Source organism: Camelus bactrianus, unplaced genomic scaffold, assembly GCF_048773025.1.
Source record: "Camelus bactrianus isolate YW-2024 breed Bactrian camel unplaced genomic scaffold, ASM4877302v1 HiC_scaffold_12, whole genome shotgun sequence".
Classification (NCBI taxonomy): domain Eukaryota; kingdom Metazoa; phylum Chordata; class Mammalia; order Artiodactyla; family Camelidae; genus Camelus; species Camelus bactrianus.
This window is the reverse complement of record NW_027413897.1, coordinates 21,063-35,458: the sequence shown is the minus strand read 5'-3', so window position 1 is coordinate 35,458 and position 14,396 is coordinate 21,063. Positions and strand designations below refer to the sequence as shown.

General features: G+C 37.9%; 1 protein-coding gene across 6 annotated transcripts in view; it reads right to left on the bottom strand.

Moving 5' to 3' along the window:
- LOC141573312 (ankyrin repeat domain-containing protein 26-like) overlaps positions 1 to 14,396 on the bottom strand; it is a 71,215-nt gene that overhangs the window by 49,246 nt on the left and 7,573 nt on the right. For all 6 annotated transcript variants that reach the window (XR_012504977.1, XR_012504980.1, XR_012504979.1 and 3 more), the window contains exons 2-4: positions 5,366 to 5,471; positions 565 to 679; positions 229 to 402 (exon numbers count right to left, since the gene is read on the bottom strand). The gene's annotated coding sequence lies outside the window, so the exon portion shown is untranslated. The remainder of the gene's footprint in view (positions 1 to 228; positions 403 to 564; positions 680 to 5,365; positions 5,472 to 14,396) is intronic.

Sequence of the window (14,396 nt, the reverse complement as noted above, 5' to 3'; positions counted from 1 at the left end):
CCTAATGGGAAGCTGTTCCTTCTGGGGTACAAGTGTGGCTGGGAGACAGAGCTCTGCCCTTTCTGCGGGCACTACCTCTAGCCTCTGGCCTTGGCTTTGGAGTTGGTTCCATGGTAACAGGGCCTGATGTATTGTATTCAGTATACATATTACTATAAATAAAACACCTGTAGCTAGAAAAGACCCTGTATTTCAAATATCTTGTAAATAAAGTCAGTTGAGCTATACCTTGTTTATCGCCTCAATATTTGCATCATAGCGGAGCAGCTCTGCTGCAATTGATGTATTTCCAGCCAAGACGGCGTAATGCAGAGCAGTGTTCTGACAGTCGTCCGCAAGATTTGGGTCAGCACCCCGTTTCAGCAGGATAGTGACACACACTTCTTTCCGGCATTGTACAGCCTGTTGGTATCACACCAAGAAACAGACTGTAAGTGCTAGGCATTCCAAGTTAACATTCCTCAAGTCCCAGCAATTCGTTATATTTAAAACAGATAAATTCATTTTTATTCTAAGTAATTAAATCAAATCCATCTCACGTGGACACGGTTGGCTGCTACACACCTTGATGAGAGCTGTCTTGCCTTCCTTGTCACGAGCATTCAGATCACACCACCACTGTGTAAGGAGATCCACCACTGGTGACTGGCCGCTGGCGCAGGCTAAGTGTAGGGCAGTCCTGCGAACATGAGAGGACTCTTTAGGAAATTAGAGCGTACTACTTCGAAGATACAGTTACTCATGTAATTGTAAACATTCAACAGCATGCTATTCATACCCCTTTAAAACTAACATTTAGTCTTATCTTAGTTCTTTCTATGGGGAAAGAACAATATTTATTAGCTCTTACTACTCACCACATTAATGGAAGAACTACCTGTTTGAATAGAAAGGGCATGCCGTTGAGATTCAGCTCAACTTGGGTCTCACTTCTACTTTAACACTGTCACTTATTAGCTCTCACTTAGCCTGTCTGTGCCTCAATTTCCTCATCAACAAAATGGGCATGAAGTAGTAGCTATCTTACAGGACCCCACTGTGATGCTTAAATGAAAAGCTATACAAAATGTCTGGCAGTTCCTTGCACAAAATAATAGCTCAATAATTGTTAGGTAATATTATAACTGTTACCGTTACTATTTTACAAAGACAACATTTCAATTAAGTAAAATGATCGTATATCTACTTTACTGCTGCAAGGATGAGAAAGAACACTGTACTTCAATGATTCTAACATGCTCATTGTCTCACACTTCAACATCTCTGACATGGGAAGGCAATTTAAAATTCATGTCTTACAACCATAGTTGGCAGCTCCTCCCAGGCCCGCCCCACCCCGCCCCGCCCCGCCGCTGTTACCTGTTCTTCCTGTCTCTGCTGTCTACGACATTTCTCTTATATGTCAGCAGCTCCTCCACTGTACACCTGTCACCTAAATATGCGGCTCTGTGGAACTTCTTCAGCTCTCTCACATCGACATGATACCCAGGCACGGGCTTCTCACGATCCCTGCGTGCTCTCTGATGGGTGCTGAAGCCCACCCAGCTCACTAAGTTAGCGAGTCTCTTCTTCATCTGGCTTATCGCCTTCCAACACCGCTCACTTCCCTCCTGGCCTCTTGCCGCCTCCCGATCTCAGCGCTGGCGCTACAGAAAAGCCACAGAGGTCTCGCTGCCACACCTTGGCTGCAAAGCTCAACGGCTTGGAATGTTTAGTCCGGAACAGTCGTAGCCTAGCAACAGCACTGACCCTCAACTGTCCCTCAACTGTCCCTCCAGAGCCAGTGTCCCCGTGAGTGCGCACAGAGGCCCGGAGGCCCAGTGTGCCCAGTGTGCATGTGGGAGCCTAACGCATTTCAAATCTCTGCAGTTGCCTGTGGGCCACTTTGGATTCCCTTCAAATGTTGGTGCTAGGTGGCTGAGTGTTTTGGGACATTTCCAGAAGTGAGGCTTGCCCCTGAGAAAGGCATGTTTGTATGCAACTGTGGTTAGAGTGGGGTGGAACCACAGGATGCTGAAGGCCTAGTCCCCCAGAGAGCTCCCCACCAAAAATCTCTAAATCTCCTTATCCCTCAGTTTATTCCTTTCCCCATCCCTCTGGGCCCCAGCCAGTCTCCAGGGAATTTAGCAGATGCAAACAGCAGAAAGCTGTTTTCATGGTTTCAGACACTGTGGCAATATGTATCATTAAGTACAAACTTCAGAAACCAATACACCTCTCCAGACGAAATGAAAACGTGTTTCCGCATGCCTGCTGACCCTGCTCTGTGGCTCAGCCTTATGTTTACACGCTTTCTTCACTTTATTTTATTTTTTGCTTTTATTTCCACCAATTAAATCTTGAATCAATCCAAGGTTTATTTGGGAGCATGGTATAACATTTGAGAACTTTTTAATCACGTAACTATGGAAACACCACGTCAGTTACTCAGCGAGGCCATGCTGCTGGCTGACCACTTGCAGGAGGGGTGGAAGGCAGGGCAGGCCTCCTCTTCCTGCCTAACTCCATCCTTCCTCCCTCAGCTGGCTAATTATGGCTTCTGGCCCTGCCAGGATCAAAACTGCAGGGGGCGGTAGAGTTCCTAAGTGGCTGACACTCCTGGGAGCTGGTTTTGAGTGGACTGGACCTGGCAAGTGTTTTGAAGCTGACTCTCTCAGGGGCATTTCTGTGCCCACACCTGCCCTCACCTGCAACTCCCCTGACCTAAGTGAATGTGGTGTTACTAATTTACCCTTTTAACCTATCTTTTCTATTAGCATACACTGTTATTTCCCTCATCTTCAGAAACAATGATGCGTTCACCCTCCAGCTGCGGCCCCATCTCTCTGCTCTCCGGCACACACGCCTCCTGCCCCTGCAAAGGAGCTGTTCCCATTCGCTTCCTCTGATTTCTCTCATTTTCCAACCAAGCAAGCGTGTCCACTCACTGCAACTGCTCACGACAGGGTCACCCACCACCCACCAGGGGCTGACTGCACGGGGAGCTCTGTCCTCTCCTCGCACGGCCCGGCAGCCACACTTCCCACCGCTGCTCTCCCCACCGCTGCTCTCCCCAACTTCCTCAAGCCCTTTCCTCACGGGGCTTCCCGGGTCTCAGGCTGCTCTGGTTTCCTCCCACGGCCCTGGCCGGTCTTCTCAGTCCCAGCCCCTGAGTGCTGGCACACAGCACCCCTGAGGCTCAGTCTTCTGGCCTCTACTACTTTCTGCTGCCGCCCCCAACAGCCTTAGGGCTTTATGTATTCTCTACAAGTTGCTAACTTCCAAACTGCCATTTCCAATCCAGACCTCCCTCCTGTATTCCAGACTCAAATACCCACTGCCCCTCAACGTCATCTCTTGGAAGTCTAATAGGACTTCTCCTGGGCCAGCCCTCTCCTGGGCCGGCCCTCTCCTGTACCTGCCCTCTCCTGGGCCTGCCCTCTCATGTTCCTGCCCTACTCTTGGTATACATTTGCTCACTACTCTCAAAATTCTCAAAACTTTCTCTTTAAATTATGGATTATTTTCCTAGTACTTTGACCGCTTTCTTGATAGTGACCCTGTAAAGATAGTTCACACTTCTTAGCTTTTCCATGATATTTAATAACACTGTAGCACATCCCAGTCTTTTGAAAATTATATGTATTTTGCCCTCCTATTCTTCTGCACATTGTGCTGATACTCCAGTCTTGTAGGTAGATTCCCCTTTATTTACTGTTAAAGGAGTAGGTCCTTGTGTTGTCACTACAGCTCTGATAACTGAAACGAGTCAGCTTATGTACATGCTGTGCTGTGCATCATGCTTTAGTGAAAAAATATCTATTCATGGGCCATTTATGCTACTCCCAAGTCTTTCCAGGCGATCTGCATTCATCTGATCACTGAACTAGGTTTCTGCCTGCCTATTTCTTCCATGCTCTGGTACTCTGGCTCACCAGCTACATTTTCAGCCAAATTGTGTGTATGATTTTCTTCAGGTTACCAACCTTGGTATTCTCACTTAACCCTTGTCTGTATTTCTTCAAGCTTTGGCTCACATCCAGATCCAGGCAAGCCAGACTTCTTACATACACTTGGTTCCAAAGACCAATAAAGTAAGGCATTTTGGGTGTTGACTGAACACCAGAAAAGTGGTATTTATCTATCCTAAATGAAGGCCACAAAATACGTACACTTGCTTTACTATTTACTAATATGAGGCCTTAAAGGAGTTCTGTAACGTGTCTGATAAGGAGTCAGTTGCTAATCTCATGGTTTGCTGCACAGAATGAATTCTTTTGCTCGTTGCTTTTAAGATTTTCTCCTTGTCTTTCAACTGTCTGTGCTGTCTAGTTGTGAATCTCTTATGTTTGTTCTCTGTAATGTTTGTTGAATTTAGGTGTGCAGATTAACGTTTTCTTTGAATTTAAAAAGTTTTCAGGCATTATGTCTTCTAATTTTTTTTTGTATTTCTCTCTCTCTTCTGGTCTGCCAGGTTTGTGTGTGTTGCCATGCTTACTGGTGTACCACAGTTCTACGAGAAACTATCTTAATTTTTTGCTGTCTGTCAGACTGGATAATCTCTTTTGACCTGTTTTCAACTTTACTAATTGTTCCTTCTGCCACCTCTAATGTGTTGTTGAGTCCCAACAGTGAGTTTTTAATTTTAGTTATTGAATGTTTCAATTTTAAAATCTTCATTTGTTTTCTCTTAATGTAATTTTTACCTCTTGCTGTTATCATTAATTTTTTGAATCACTGTCATCATACTTTCCTTTAAATCTTAAACACAGTTTTCTTTGAATAGAATACTTTGTAATATACTAGTATTATAGTACTTGTATTCTGAGAACATATTTATAACAGAAGCTTTGATTTTCTTCTAAATCCAACAGCTGAGCTCCCTCAAGACAGTTTCTCAAAAACAAGCAAATGTTTACTAAAAGTGACTGTTAAAAAAAGAGATGACTAAATGAGCATAAAGTCATCAAAGTGAAGGATTGAGATACAGGAGTAGTGTGTTTGTGGAAAACTTTCTTTTTGATACCAGTTTAGGAATTTTCTCAGCACATTTTATGTATTCAGTCTTGTGTGTGTGTGTGTACCTTTAAAAGAAAGAATTAGTGGAAATAGAAAATAATCTCCTGTAATCTTCAATCTTCTTCACAAAACTATTCCTATGACTTCCTCTACTCTTTTGCTAATAATGTTATGTTCAAATATGATACTAATTTATATATATCCACAGTTTCAGATACCTTAGTTTGGATCAAGCAAATAACAAAATAAGATACGAACTGAAAATAAGATGCAAACTGGAAAAGTATAAAATGTATAATATGTAGATATATGAAATCTTTATCTATTACAAATACTTAAGTATAAGCATGTATTTTTTTTTATTTACCTTATGTGACACCGTCTGCATAATTCAGGAAGTCCACACTTTTCCACAGCGCTTCATTATACGTTGAAGAGAAGCTATGCATTCTATCCTCTAGTCCAATGTATACCTTCAAGCACAAAAGTCACAAAGTCTATTCTTAGAATCATTTCTCCCCACCAAGGCCAAAACTTTCATTTGTACCTCAGTTCATCTATTCTTTATAAGTACTCTTCTGTGAATTTATTCATCAATTAATTTCTGATGGGTTAGCCCTATAATTTTTTCCCACTGAATCCAAGCAATAAATACATTCAAATTAAAACATTCTACCACATAAGTCTTACTATATTTTAATATTTAACAATGTTTCTTTAACCTCAATTTATAGGTTAATACTATTACTGTGTATTACCTGAATTTAAAACGGTGAACATTTTTGATGTATACTTTGCCAGTATCGGTAAACTGAGCTGCAAGTGTAGGGAGGATGGGATAACTTTATGAGCACTGTAGAACTCAATGGCTATGAGTATTTACTATGTTTGGACGTTATATTTAATTTGAAAAACAACCTTAATTCTATTAATAATTTGCATAATTCTTTCCAAGATTTATTTTCATCAACGTGTACGTGTGTGTATGTATACATACATGTGTGTGTGTACGTTTGCTTATGCTTATGGACAGAGATTTATACTCATGTAACTAAGAATAAGCAGGCTTATATATAGGCCTGTACTTCTGAACTTCATCTGACTTGTGTCATTAACATTTCACTTACCACTATTAACCAAAATTTGATTCTTACTTGGTATGTGATTCATATATGCAACACTTAAGTAAAACATTTCTATGTTATTGACTATTAGTTTTTTTCCTCTAGAATCTTCATTCTCATAAATAACACTCTGAAGGACATCTCTGAAAACAAACCTAAGCTTGTATGTCTTGATTATTTCCAGCATTACTTCTAGGGAAAAGTCTTGACTGGGCGGTTAAAATGAATTGTTTGTAAGCTAAACAAAGGTTTAAAAGCTAGAATTATTAAAAATAAATTCTAATACATAATTCACATTTGGTCAGGTAATATTTCATACTACCACAAAAATATTATATAAGGATTTTTATCCTCTCCTGATTTTCCAAGATGTTTGGTTAATACGTAATAAAATGTAAAGACTAAAACAATATATTTTTTAGATAAAACTAAAAACAGTAAAACAACTCACACTTTACACTTGTATTGCCTCTTGCTTTCTCAAATTAATTCTGTATTCTCAAAAGTATGATCATAAAAGATAACAAGTAAAAAATTAAATCTCAGATTATTAATATTGCTTTTCACAAAGGCATTTAAAACTGTCTGCTATTTGCATTTATATTAGGAAACATCCTTTTTAAACATCAGTGAGCATGCTCTCCAAGTGCATTTACTTAAGCATTCTTATTAACAGTCCTGGTATTATTTTAATAAGAAGTATCTAATCAAGATATTTTAATCTAAATATTGTAGATAAATCAGAATATATTAATCATTTACATGCAATCAGAACATTAGAATTTTTAAAGCTACATAACTGTTGATTTACTGAGATACGTCAGCCACCAAAAGTAGCAAGTAATGAGAACAAGTAATTTATGCTGAGTAAATTCTAATCAGATGTCTTTAAAAAATTGTGTAGGAAAATGAACATGTACAACTATGATGAACTAATCTCCTCAACTAGAACAGTCCTGGATGTACTTAAAATATTGAGATTTCATTTAAAATAATATTTATAGTCTTTCCTCCAAAAAACACATTTTAACTATTTTGGTCTCATTGCCAAGGGAATAGAAAAGGAACTCACAAAATGAGATTATTTTAATTATCTTATTTTCCTATTAAAATGGCAAGACACATATTGAGTTTAACAGATATGAGAGAGTATATTCTTTTTGACTATAAAAAATATTTTTGAGGTCTTTTTTCTTGGTAGTGGGATGTCACTTTGCAGGAGTAATATCTAACTACAGATACATATAGATACAGATACAAATACAGATATATATATGTGTGTATTCTATTTGCAGAGAATTACTTATTAAAAGGTATTTGTGATAAATATCTCCATTTATGAAATGAAAAAGTGATTTAAAAACAGCAAATGTTGACTGAAGGGAAATTATCTTGCAATTTATGACAGCATCTAATTTAAATCCCTACTTTGTGACTTAAATCAACATTGTGAGTTTTAATTAAATTGATACTGAATAATAAATTCTTCAGCATAGTGAGATAAGTGGATTCAAACTTACTATATTTCCTACAAAGCATACATTATTCACTTACGAATATATCTGTGAAAAAAAATTTTAATGTGATTATTTGGAAACAAAGCCAAAATGAGTATGACTCATATCAAAACATCTGTTTTTAAAACTGTAGTTACCACATGAAATGGTTAAGGGTAGAATTTAAAAGACATGTATTCTATTATTTTTTCACTTTTAAAACATTCTCTGATTTAGAAGGTGGGGTAAAAGGAATCAGAATATTTGTGAAAATAATTATAGTGCATACACGTATTGAAAGGTAGTATGTGTAATGAAGCTGCGGTATCTTTTTATTCAACGGGAACACGAGAGGAAAGGAGAAAGGAGGAGACAGGGGTCGGGTCACAAGACAACGGACTGGCGGCGGCGGCGGCGGCGGCGGCGGCGGCGGCGGCGGCGGCGGCGGCGGCAACAGAGCGAGCTCCGGGGGCAAAGGGCGGGGAGGGTGGGCGTGTGCAGGTGCGAAGCGAGGGGTGACCGGGACGTCGGGCTGAAAGGTCTCGGTTGGTTCCCGTTGCCCCTTCCCGCGGCTGAGCCTTGGGAGCCACGGTGATCTCGGGCGTCTCCGGAGCGGCCGCCGCTACCGTCTCTCCAGGCTGAGCGGGGAGGCGGCGGCTGCAGCCGCGGGCACAGCAGCCGCCACGTCGCACACGCGCGGAGAGCGGAGGTCCACACCCTGACGACGATCGGCAGTGCGAAGACCCAGGCCCCGGGCACGTCTCCTCCACTTCCGTGGAGGAGCTCAAGGGGATGTCGCTGCTGGACCCGGCAGAGTCCAATGGATCACTGCTTTTGGAATCAAAGATAAATCCAAACACTGCACATCAGAGACAACAGGATCCATTAACTGTTTGGTCAGAAGCTGAAAACTATGATCTGGCAATAAGTTTTCAGGAAAAAGCGGGCTGTGATGAGATCTCGGAAAAAAATTTGTCAGGTTCAAGGTAAGAATCAACCAGTGAAGCCACACAGGACCTCACTGATGAACCAGAAGAATGATTTGAAGAAATGCCTGAAACAAGTCATCTGATTGACCTGCCCACATGTGAACTCAAATAAACTTGAAGAGATTGCTGACTTAGTGACCTCAGTTCTCTCCTCACATATCCATAGGGAAAAGCTGGATCTGGCCTTGGAAAATGAAGGCTATATTAAACAACTACTGTTCCAAGCTTGTGAGAACCTAGAAAACACTGAAGGCTTACACCATTTGTATTAAATTACTAGAGGAATCCTACTCCTAAGTAAAGCAACTCTGCGGTAATGTTCTCTGACGAGTGTATCGTGGATGTCGTGGGATGCCTTGAATATGACCCTGCTTTGGCTCAGAGAAAAAGGCACAGAGAATTCTTGACCAAAACTGCAAAGTTTAAGGAAGTTATTCCAATAACACATTCTGAACTAAGGCATAAAATGCATCAGACTTACAGGGTACAGTACATAAGTGAGAAACTACTTGTTTTATGAGGTCAAACAGAATCTTGATACAAAATCCTGACATTAACTTTGTAAGAAAGGAAAGTAATAAGCTAGTTTTAAGTGTAAAATAAAATTTTAAATGTACTAAAGGTATAATACCTCAAAACCAAGTTGACATATTCAAGAAATGAAAGGTAATTTACTATAGTATTAGGATAAAGAAGAAACACATTCCTCAGAGATACATGTAAGTTATTTTTAAAATTGAACACCTTTCATGTTATACCAAAAAGGGAAATATAGAGGATTTTGCTTATATAATTAGTGTTAAATATAAAAAAACTTAGAGCAAGCATCATACTTTATGGTAAAATGTTGAAAGCTTTATCTTTGAGATGATATACCATTCAAGGATCCATATAACTATTTCTCATTAAAAATTTAAAAGTAGTCACAATCTGTATAGCATAAAAGATACAAGAAAGAATGTGTAAGGAATAAAAAGGGAGAAAAAAAACTTTACTACTTAGAGATGTTCTCAGTTTGAAGGTAGAAATACCCCTTCAAAAACTCTGTACAAAAATTATTGCAATTAATAAGTTTAGCAAAATTAAAGTGAAAATTAGGATAAAAGCTGCATTTCTAAATGAAGGAATAAGCAGGATAAAAGAACCTTTGAAAAGTTCCATTTAAGACAAGATATAAAATTATCAGATATATAAGAACAATTGTAAAAACATATTTTAAATATATTTGAACAAAAACAGTACAGATCCAAGGTCAGCCAAATGGCACTGAACAAATAACAATTTATGGCCCAAAACAGCTTTCTGAGAGCTCTAGAAAATGGTTAGGAACACCCCACAAAGAAGCAGCTGCATTCAAACCGGCAGGAAATTTGTGGCATTCTGCTCACCCTTGCCCCACCTCCTTCATGTTACATCTCTGTGCGATCTGGAGGGAACAGCTCAATTCTCAGCTCCTACCTTGGACAGAAAGACAAGGATGAAACCTTCTTGCCACATTCTAGGGGTTGGTTGAGGGGGTTATTTCTGTCTTGCTTGACCAAGAACAGTGATGAGAGTGGTGGCAGAGTTTAGATATCAGACTGGAGGCTGCTGAAAGCAGTGGAGGGTACTGTGACATGCTGGAGATACATGTAGTCTGCAGTCCCACTGGAACCTTGGGGCATGAGCTTATGGGCAGAGAAATAAAATAGAAATCTAAGATGACCGGGAGAAATCAGGGATGAGACCCTTAAAAGCAGCTGTATAGATGGGGAACTTTAAAAAAAAAAAAAAAAAAAAAAAAGCAAAGGCCCAGAGAAGATGCATCATTCCTGGAAAAGATATGAAAGGACCTGGAGCCTTTGAACTGAGCTGATCAGTGAAGGTCTTCCTCTACACAGAGCTATTCCATAAAAACTGGAGAAATGGCTGCTTTTCCAAATTCCCAAATCTCAGTAAAAATCACAGGTACATAAAGAAACAGGGAAACAGCCCATTCAAAGGAACAAAATAAATATCCAGAAACTAACCCTAGAGCAATTCAGACTTCTAACCAACTAGACAAAGACTTGAAAACACCGCCTTAAGTTTACTCAAAAACCAAAAGAAAAATGTAGACAAATAAGCAAAATTAGGAAATGATTTATGAACAAAATGAGAATATCATAAAGAGATGCAAATAATAAGAGAAAAACTCTGGAGCTGTAAAATACAATAAACGAATTGAAAAATGTATTAAAGGTGTTCAACAGCAGACTTCATCAAATAGAAGAGAAAATAGTGGATTTGGAGATAGATCGTTTGAAATTATCAACTCAGAGGAGCAAAAAATAATAATAAAGAAAAATGAAAAGAGCCTAAGGGATTTATGGGACACTATCAAATGGAACAATATACATAGTATGGGAAACCCAAAAAGGGAAGACGAAGAGAGAAAAAGGAGCAGAGAGCTTATCTGAAGAATTGAACAGTTAAAAGTGGTCAAGTTGGTAAATGTGTTTTATCACACAATGAAATTAGGAAAAAAATGAACAGATACCTGTTATATAAAGCAACATGAATGAATTTCACAAAAGCATTATTTAGTAAATGAAAGCATAGCCAAGACATGGAAACAGCCTAAATGTCCATCAACAGATGACTCGATAAAGAAGATGTGGTATATTTATACAATGGAATGCTATTCAGCCATAAAAAAAAAAAAAAAAAAAAAAAAAAAAAAAAAAAAAAAAACTTAACGCCATTTGCAGCAACATGGATGTTCCTGGAGAATGTCATTCTGAGTGAAGTAAGCCAGAAAGACAAAGAAAAATACCATATGAGATCACTCATACGCGGAATCTAAAAATAAAACAAACAAACATAAATACAAAACAGAAACAGACTCATAGACATAGAATACAAACTTGTGGTTGCCAGGGGGGCGGGGGGTGGGAAGGGACAGACAGATTTCAAAATGTAGAACTGATAAATAAGATTGTACTGTGTAGCACAGGGAAATATATACACAATCATGTGGTGGCTCACAGTGAAAGAGAATGTGACAATGAATGTATGTATGTTCATGTATATTCAAATTCTACACTGGAATTTGACACAACATTGTAAAATGACTGTAACTCAATAAAAAATGTTTAAATAAAAAAAGTACATGAAAGCAAGATATTAACATATACTTTAAGACTCCATTTATATAATGATCAAATTTGATAATTTAAACTATCGTATTTAAGAATTCTTCTATCGGCAAAACAATAAAGGAATGTTAAGGAAGCGATTACTATATAACTCTTCCTTATGATTACCTCTTGGTTGGGAAGAGAATAGTTACGAGGGATCATGAGAGGATCTTCATGGATGCTGGAAATGCAACTGCAACTTATTTTTTATCTGAGTGATACACTGCTGACTGCTTTTTAATTTACTGCTCAGCAGTTTCTATTTTGCAGTATTTTGTGTATGTGTGTCTGTCCTGGATAGTCTCTGGGCAGTTCACCATCACTTTATTCTCTTCTAAATTTTGTCAGTGAGAAGTGGCATCACAAAACGTGTCTCTCAGGAGGGAAGAAGGGGTTCCTGAGGCAGTTACAGATATGAATGGCAGAGCTGGCTACCTAGAAAACTGCTCACTTTTGTGGCCAAAACAAGGAAGTTTGTGAGGACTGCCTACATATTCTTATAAATTGCAGCAACTTTCTACAGATTTGTCGAGAACATCTGTCTTCGTTCTGCGGGCTACTCTGACGTTTGCTATTCTTAGAATATATGGAGAGGCTTCTGAATTCTAAAAGAAACCTTGATTCTATATCTGTATTTCTATCTAGAACTACGTCTGTATCCATATTTATCTACATATCTCATGGTTACACATGAGTTATATTTCACATTAAAACAAGTTGAAATGTTTGGAGGATGCTGTTAATACTGTGTTGTATATTTGAAATTTGCTAGGAGAGCGTATCTTAAAGTTCTCATCACAAGAAAAAAATCTGTAACTATGTGAGGTGATGGATGGTAACAAAACGAACTGTGGTAATCATCCAGCAATATATACATATATCAAATCATTCTGCTATGCACCTTAAATTTATAGTGTTATATACCAATTATATCTGGATAAAACTAGAAAAAAGTGAGAAAATACTACCATGATTTTTCTAACACCCAACCATCTTAATTCATTTTGATCACCTTGTTCCACATGGTGGGCACTTGTAAAATATTGTCACTTCCCAAAATACAAAGTACTCTGAAACTCATTAATTTAAACCACAAAGGTATATAATCTGGTCTTAGAAAACCACCATGAGAAAGAACATCTACTCTAACTTTTAAAAAGTTATTTCTGTTGTGAGACTATATAGCTCAGAGAGATGCATTTTGGAAGTCTTTTTTATATTAACAGTGGCAAGGGCTATTACTGCAGGCAGGGGCTGTTACTGTAGGACAACTGAAACAGCAGGAATCAAATCTTCACTCAGTGCTTGATATGCAAGCCAGGTACACGGTGCAAGGTTATGTAGGTGTTCTTTCTGGCTTCTGAAAACTATTTCAAAGGTTGTTCTCTCTTGCTGGTATGTTACAGCTTGAGAATCTGCTGTCTTAGTACTTTTCACACCAAACAAAGCCAACATTACAAGGAATGGAACACAACTTTCATCAATAGTTAGGATGAGTTTAAATTCTAATCTACTAGGCATTTGCTATACACACACACACACAAACACATACATATAATAGGTTAGAATTGAAAATAGAATAATTGGTTCCTTTTTCACTCATTTTAGACTTTCAAACAGTAATTAATAAAGACATAGTTGTAAGATCATTAAACAAGATTACAAACCAAAGAGCCTGAGAGTTAAGGCTATTTAATAAATAAAAATACACAACAGGAGTTGAAATAAAAATTCAACTCAAAAGATACGTAATCTCAGATACTTTCATTTTATAAAACGAATTAATCAAGTTGATGTCCTTTTTTAATACTGTGGGACTACATTTCCTGCTTTATTACAGCCCTGGGAATGAGAATCTTAAAGCTTTCATTAACTTCTAGTAGAAAATACATTCAATCAAAAATTTGTATGTTTCTATGTGATACATATGGTGACATTCTAAAAATTTTACTGATCAAATACCAAAGTTGTATATGAATATATTTAACATACATGCATAAAATCTCAAAATACTTTATTCATTTCAGGTTAGAAAGATGGGAGGATACAAGGGAAAAAAGTATTTGAATTCTGAATATCAGAAGTAGTTACTAGTAATCATTTTTAAGATTCTATTTTAGTAACACAAACATTTGCTTTAGAGCCTTTTCGGTTATATTTAAAAATTCTAATCCCATTTAATTTTTATTATAAAGCCCCTTGAATTATAACCAAAACTAGCAACCCATTTCAATTCACGCTCCCTTCCCAAACTTCTCAGATGAGGAAACAAAAATAATTAACAGAACCCACTAGCATTTACTTCCGGGATAACTTGAGTTTTTTTTTTCTTTTGAAATGTATTTTTCACGAGTTTTACAAAGCCTTGTGAAGTGGCTGTCATTTGAACTGTTTCTTTATCCTTCGGTATCAGTGCCCGGAGAGAGAGCTTCAAAAATAATAGAAAATAAAAGATTCAGCAAAGATTTGATATTTTTAAATACTCTGTCAGTTCTATCAAGGCTACAAATTATAGTTCCAATAACCAATCACTGTCTTCTACTCTCATAAATGTCCTCAAATATTGAGATACTGAACATAAATTTAAAATTTCCAGTTGTATTTTAAATTTTTTTCGTCTTTAGTTTTTAT